Below are 6,871 nucleotides of genomic sequence, written 5' to 3' on the forward strand. Positions count from 1 at the left end.
TATTCTTTAGCTCGGTGAAAGGACTGGCATAGAGGGAAACCGTATCTACTCCGGCTGTCATTTCTCCGTCACCAGGTTCTGCCCATTGTCACACACGACCATGCCTGGCTGTATGTTCAGCGGTGAGAGCCACAGATCAGGCTGCTGTGTTACAGCTTTCAACAACTCTGCAGCGCTGGGCGGTTTGTCACCTAAGCATTAAGCATGTTATTTTCAGCACAGCCGGTTGCCGCTTGGCCAAGGCAGTGCTGCAGTGCTGTCAGATTGTGACTGATGTGGTCATTTTGGAGATGGAGAAGGAGGTGCAGGAGCTGAACAATGTGATTACATTGAGGTGAAATTGGCGACGCTGTTTTTTATACTAATGAAAGATCCTAATGTTTGGGGTTTTTTTACGTTAGTTTTTAAGACAATTGCATTCACCGGGAAATGTCATTGTAACATTTTAAAATCTTATCTGGCAATGTGGTGTGTGACACATCATCAGACACATCCTGTTTCATTTATGATGGAGGGACTCTGAAAGTCATAAAGCCTATTTTTATAGGGCCATCAGACGGCCCTTACTATTAAAAGGCCAGCAGTCAGCCCTCGCTATTGTTAGAGAGCCATCAGCCGGCTATGCTTTGTTGGGTCTCCTATACTGTTATTGCGTATGCAGTGACTGCAAGGGTTGCCAAAAATTTGGACGCAACCCAATACCCCTTTGGAGAGACATAGAGGAGGGTCTCAGTAAAAAAAATGTTCCCATTATAAAGGAGCGGGTCTCCTATAGTGGTAATGCCCATGTTGTGACTGCAAGGGCTGCCAAAATTTAGGAAAAACCCCACTAAGAATTTAAAGACACATAGAGCAGGGCCACAGTAACGACAAATTCCCATTAGAAAGGAGAGAGTCTGCTATACAGTTATAGGGTATGCAGTGAGTCCAACGGCTGACCAATTTTAGGAAAAACCCCACTAAGAATTTAAAGACACATAGAGCAGGGCCACAGTAACAACAAATTCACATTAGAAAGGAGAGAATCTGCTATACAGTTATAGGGTATGCAGTGAGTCCAACGACTGACCAATTTTAGGAAAAACCCCACTAAGAATTTAAAGACACATAGAGCAAGGCCACAGTAACAACAAATTTCCATTAGAAAGCAGAGGGTCTCCCATAGTGTTGGCCTATGCAGTGAATGCAAGGGCTGCCAAAAATTGGGAGGCACTCCAATGCCCCTTGGAAGAGACTTAGAGGGCCTCATGAAAAAATGTTCCCATTAGAAAGGAGCGGGTCTCCTATACTTGTAATGCTCATGCACTAAGTGTATGGGCTGACAAACATTTACCCCTGGGGGGTATACATGAACATACTGTATAAAAACTTTTTTTTACGGGCATCATAAACACCCTTTAAAAAAATTAGGTGGGTGTTAGGTGGGTGTTGCATCACGGACCACGGTCACCCTGGTGATATGGTGGTGGATGATGAGGATGAGGAGAAGGAGGACAAGAGCAAATAGCCAAAATCAGGAAGCGTATACCCATGTGTGGGTGTGAAGACGTGCATGGGAATATACCTTCCAAAAAAAAGACACTGGATTTGAGTTTATGTTACGCTGATATCATTCGCTGATGTTGAGAAGTCTGGCCCAATCCAGCCCTTGTTCATTTTTACAAGAGTCAGCCTGTCAGCATTTTCAGTTGACAGGAGGATGCGCTTTTCAGTTATAATTCCACCAGCAGCACTAAAAACCCGCTCTGATAAAATGCTAGCGGCCGGGCAGCCCAGGACCTCCCAGGCGTAGAGAGCCTGTTCATTCCACGTATCAAGCTTGGATACCCAATAATTATAAGGCACAGAGGAATCACGGAGGACCTTGGTACGGTCAGCAAGGTACTCCCTCAGCATCTTCCCAAACTTTGCACTCCTTGTGAGAGTACCCCGCACCTCAGGGCCTTTGGGTCTGAGAAAACTGTCCCAGAACTTTGACAGTGTTCCCCTGCTTCTGCTGGATTGCATTTGTGTCTCTCTTGCCTGTACTCCTTGGTTGTCCAACGAACTGTGACCTCTGCCGCCGGCGTTTTCAGATGGGAATTTTTTTAATAGTTCCGCAACAAGGGCCTTCTGGTACAGCCCCATTTTTGTAGACCTGTCCGCCTCAGGAATAAGAAATATAAAGTTCTCCTTGTAGCGTGGGTCTAGAAGTATCACCAACCAGTAATGACTGTCACCCAAAATTTTCAGAATGTGAGGGTCATGGGAAAAGCAGTGTAACATAAACTCAGCCATGTGTGCCAGACTACTAACAGGCAAGACTTCAGTGTCCTCACCAAGAGGATGACTGACCATGCACTCCTCCTCTCTGTCATCTGGCCATCCACACTGAATAGACGGTATGAAAGTTGTGCAGGTAGTACCGTCTATAGCGCATGAAACTAGCTCCTGTTCTTCCTCCTCCTCCTCATTGTCACCCAATCCACGTTGGGATGAGATGAGGCTTGGCTGTGTTTAATCACCCTGTATGGTTCCTTGCTCCATCTCATTGTGCTTCGCCTGCAATGCATCCTCTGATTGTGAGCAGAGAGCGTTTCAGAAGACAGAGAAGCAGGATGGTGACGCCAATTATGGCGTCATTGCCGCTCACCATCTTGGTGGAGTCCTCAAAGTTTTGGAGGATGGTACATATGTCTGACATCCATGTCCACTCCTGAGATCTTATGTGTGGAGTCTGACCTGAATACCGACGGCCTTGTTGATGCTGGTACTCAACAACTGCCCTCTTCTGCTCACAAATCCTTCCCAACATCTGCAGTGTAGAGTTCCAATGCGTGGGGACATCACACACCAGTCTGTGAGCCGGAAGCTGCAAACGCTGCTGAAACATGGCAAGGGCGGTGGAAGCTGTAGGTGCTTTCTAAAATGGGCACACAGGTGGCTTACTTTAACAATCAGCTCCAGGTAGGATTTGAGAAACCACTGAACCACGAGGTTAAGCACATGGGCCAGGCATGGTACGTGTGTGAGCTCGCCTCAGAGCCGCCACCAGTTTCCGGCCATTGTCACACACGACCATGCCTGCCAGGATGTGACTGATTTGGTCATTTCGTAGATGGAGGCTGAAGAGGAGGAGTAGGCTGAGATGCAAGAGTTGTAGACTGTGGAGGCAACCCTTATTTAACTAGGGCCCGAAATCCTTGGCGCCAGGAAGACATTCCGTCCCAAGGTCCGACTGGGTCCCGGCTTCCACTATGCTAACCCAGTGTGCCGTCAGCGAGCTATACCAACCCTGCCCACTAACACTTGTCCATGTGTCCGTGGTGAGGTGGACTTTCCCGGTAACTGCGTTGTTGAGGCACAGCTAATGTTTTGGGACACGTGCTTGCGTAATGCAGGGACGGCACACCGGGAGAAGTAGTGGCAGTTGGGGACAGAGTATCGAGGGACGGCCGCCGCCATCAGGTTGCGGAATGCTTCCGTCTCCACGAGCCTAAAAGGCAACATTTTGAGTGCAAGCAGTCGCGAAATGTGGGAATTTAGTAGTGTGGCCTGTAGGGTGTTGTCTGCGTATTTGCGCTTGTGCTGGGACAAGGACGTGCTTCCTGATGCTGCTAGTTGAGAGTACAACGACAGGTGCAGGGCAGGAGGCATTTTCGAATGCACCATGGACAGGGGATTGGCTTGCATGCACAACAGCGGAAGAAGCAGTGGTGCCACCCGCAGACACTGTTCCTGGACTCTGGGGTTCAGCTCACAAAGTCAGGTGCTTTGCTGCCATGTGCCTGATCATGCTGATGATGGTCAGGCTGGTAGCTTTGCCACCCCTGCTGATGATGGCCTGGCAGGTGATGCAAATGTCCTTTTTGGGGTTATCAGCAGTCTTTAAAAAAAAAAAAAAACAACCAGACTAGGGAAGACCTAACAGTTGTACTGCCAACTTCCTTTGTGTTGGTGTTACAGGGAACGGTTGCCTGCCTTCTGTCTGCGGCCACCACACTGCTTCTTCCTGCCTGTTGGGGTGCTCTACCTCCCTCCCCCTGTGTGCTGCTGTCCTCGCTCTGCATATCTTCCTGCCAGGTTGGGTCAGTTAATATATTATCCACCACCTCATCTTCCACTTCCGCACCCTGGTCCTCCTCCTGACTTTCTGGCATTTGTCTCATCGTCCACCTCTTGTGACACTTTGCCACCGTCGCCTTCATGTGACCGCGGCTGCGCAAATATTTGGGCATTGCTACTTGTGATCTCCTCTTGCCCTGCTTCAACTGGACCGGGTGAGAGGCCCAAATCAATAAATGGGAAAGTGAACAGCTCTTTGGAGTGTCCAAGTGTGGGATCAGTTGTCTCTGGGCACTCGGCATGGTGGGAGGAGGGAGGATCAGGGTGAGGAATATGTGGTCCAGACTCACGGCTACTGAGACTTGACCGTGTGGAAGACAGGGGGGGGGGGGGGGGGGGGGGGGGGTGGTGGTTAAGTGACTGGAAGCATTATCTGTTATCCAACCAATAACCTTTTCACACTGCTCTAGGTTCAATAGTAGTGTTCTGCGGTTTCGTATTAGTTGGGACAGGAAGGTAGAGCGAGAAGATGTGTTTGTTGTGGAACAATTTCCACTTGCCCATGGCCTCGGCATGCACCCTCACGTCCAGTTCCCCATTTTAAATGGGGGGGGAGGGAGGGGGGGGGGGACAATATCTTCCACGCTCTCTACAACTGGCTGAATTGGGAGCGAATGTCTATGTGATCCGTGTGACGGACAAATCAGTTTTAAATAGCTGGATTTTTAGTGCTGTAATATGGGAAGGACCTGGCTGTATTCTGCAATGCCAACAAGCAAATAATACAGAAAAACGGTGTTCTCTGGATTGCTTTTTAACCAAATAGTGAAGGATTAAGATCCCCCCAAAAAAAAAATTCCTGGTCCCTGAGCCCTGGGCCTATGTCTTGAAATATCTAACAGCAGCAGCCAAAACTGGAATGGAGCCTCTTGTGCTATATGCACTGCAGTCTGCTATATACCCTGCCTGCCTGATATCTCTGCAGATGGACTGTTTGTTGAGATTGATATGTGTCTCTAATATAGTTTGGTATACCTACGCTAACTAGAAACAAGCCAATCTCTCCCTAGCTCATTAGCACCTCTCCCTACATTGATTCCAGAGTGACTGACTAGCACAGCAGCTGATATATAGACCTGATGACGTTGTGCAACCAGCCAATCACTAATGCCACAACCTACATGTCTTTAGCATTACAGTGAGTGGCAGGCAATCCCTGCATGTTCATTGGCTCTGTAAAGAGCGCCAAACATGCAGGGAGGGAACGCAAGCTCCCGCCAAGTAGTGGCGAGCATGCTCGCTCACCACTAGTAATACCTGACAGCTATTCGATAGGATAAGTCTGGCTAGGTTAATATCCAGATCAGGGATGTCAAACTCAAATCACACAGAGGGCCAAAATGAAAGACTTGGGCAAAGGCATGGGCCAAACAGTACATAGAATGGGCCCCACATAATACTGTATGGAGAACTAGGAGGTCGACATAGGTGGTGGTTCTAGCGTCTTGGGCCAAATAAAAAAAAAAAAAAAAAAAAAAAAAAAAAAAGCCCTGCAGGCCAGATTTTGACATGTATGGTCTAAATGTATTTGGTAAATTGCCTGTATAAACTATTATCCGTGTCTATAGCTTGTTAACGATGTTGCACTTTTACTCCAGATAATGTTCTATTGTTCAAACTTCATTATGCGCGATACATTACCTAACAAATCTGTACGGCCGAGGACAAGCAGCTGAGTTATAGCACTTTATACAACAACAATAAGTTGTAAATATTGGAACTAATTACACAAGAAAGTGTCTACAAGATAGCAAGGTAAGAAACTTGGGACATTGCAAATACTTTTCTCTCGACCAGGATTTCGGAAGGGGACAAGGGACAAGTGTCCCTAGCCCTCCAATAACCACTCTCGCTTCTTCAGTCAGTTCTTCTGATCCATCTTTACCAGCACTTTGTAGTTACACCCCTGGTAGTCATTTATATGGGGAGTGTAAACACTATTCATTGCCGGGGTCCTCAACACTAGAAAGTAGGGCTCCACTGGCCATGCAGTGATCATATCCAGCCAAGGAGCGGTGGAAGAGGGGTCGTGCACCAGTGTGGTTCTCGCTTATGAAGTTAAGTAAATTGCTGACATGGCCATCTCCCTACTTCCCATGAACCTCAGTGGAGCGGGCTTAGAGAATACTCCACTGCCTCTGCTAGAAGAGGCTACCACAAGGGATCAGGTATGTGGAATGGGAACAATAAACACTTTTAGGTTGTGTGCACACACAACCTTTTTTTCAGCCAGATTCTGTTTGAAGAAGCACCACAACAGCGCCCTATAAAATTGACATAGTGGACAGCAATGTCAAAACATTAATGTGCACATGTTCGGTCTTATGTCACTTTTACCGATTCAGTGTTCAGAAACCGTAAGGCCATGTTCACATGTTCAGTATTTGGTCAGCATTTTACATCAGTGTTTGTAGGTCAAAACAAGAAGTGGAACAGAGGAAAAAAGTATAATAGAAACGCCACCACTTCTGTATCTATCACCCACTCCTGGTTTTGGCTTACAAATACTGAAAGTGTGAACATGGCCTAAAGCAGTGACATGTTAATTCCTTGGGATTCCACTGGGAAACTTTACCGAGTATAGCGTTAAAGATATTGGCAAGAATTAATAGCAAAGCTATAAATCAGGCCCTCCTTTAAATTTTGTCATTTTAAGAGACTCCCGTTTAAATGTCGTGTGACAGCAGATTTTACCCCTGAACTATATTACATTTACATGTAGCTCTTTGAAAAACAATTCCAGCAATACCATGACATGACTGGTCGA

The sequence above is a fragment of the Phyllobates terribilis genome, unplaced genomic scaffold (genome assembly GCF_046119375.1).
Source record: "Phyllobates terribilis strain yellow unplaced genomic scaffold, ASM4611937v1 Scaffold_5__5_contigs__length_657084704, whole genome shotgun sequence".
NCBI lineage: Eukaryota > Metazoa > Chordata > Amphibia > Anura > Dendrobatidae > Phyllobates > Phyllobates terribilis.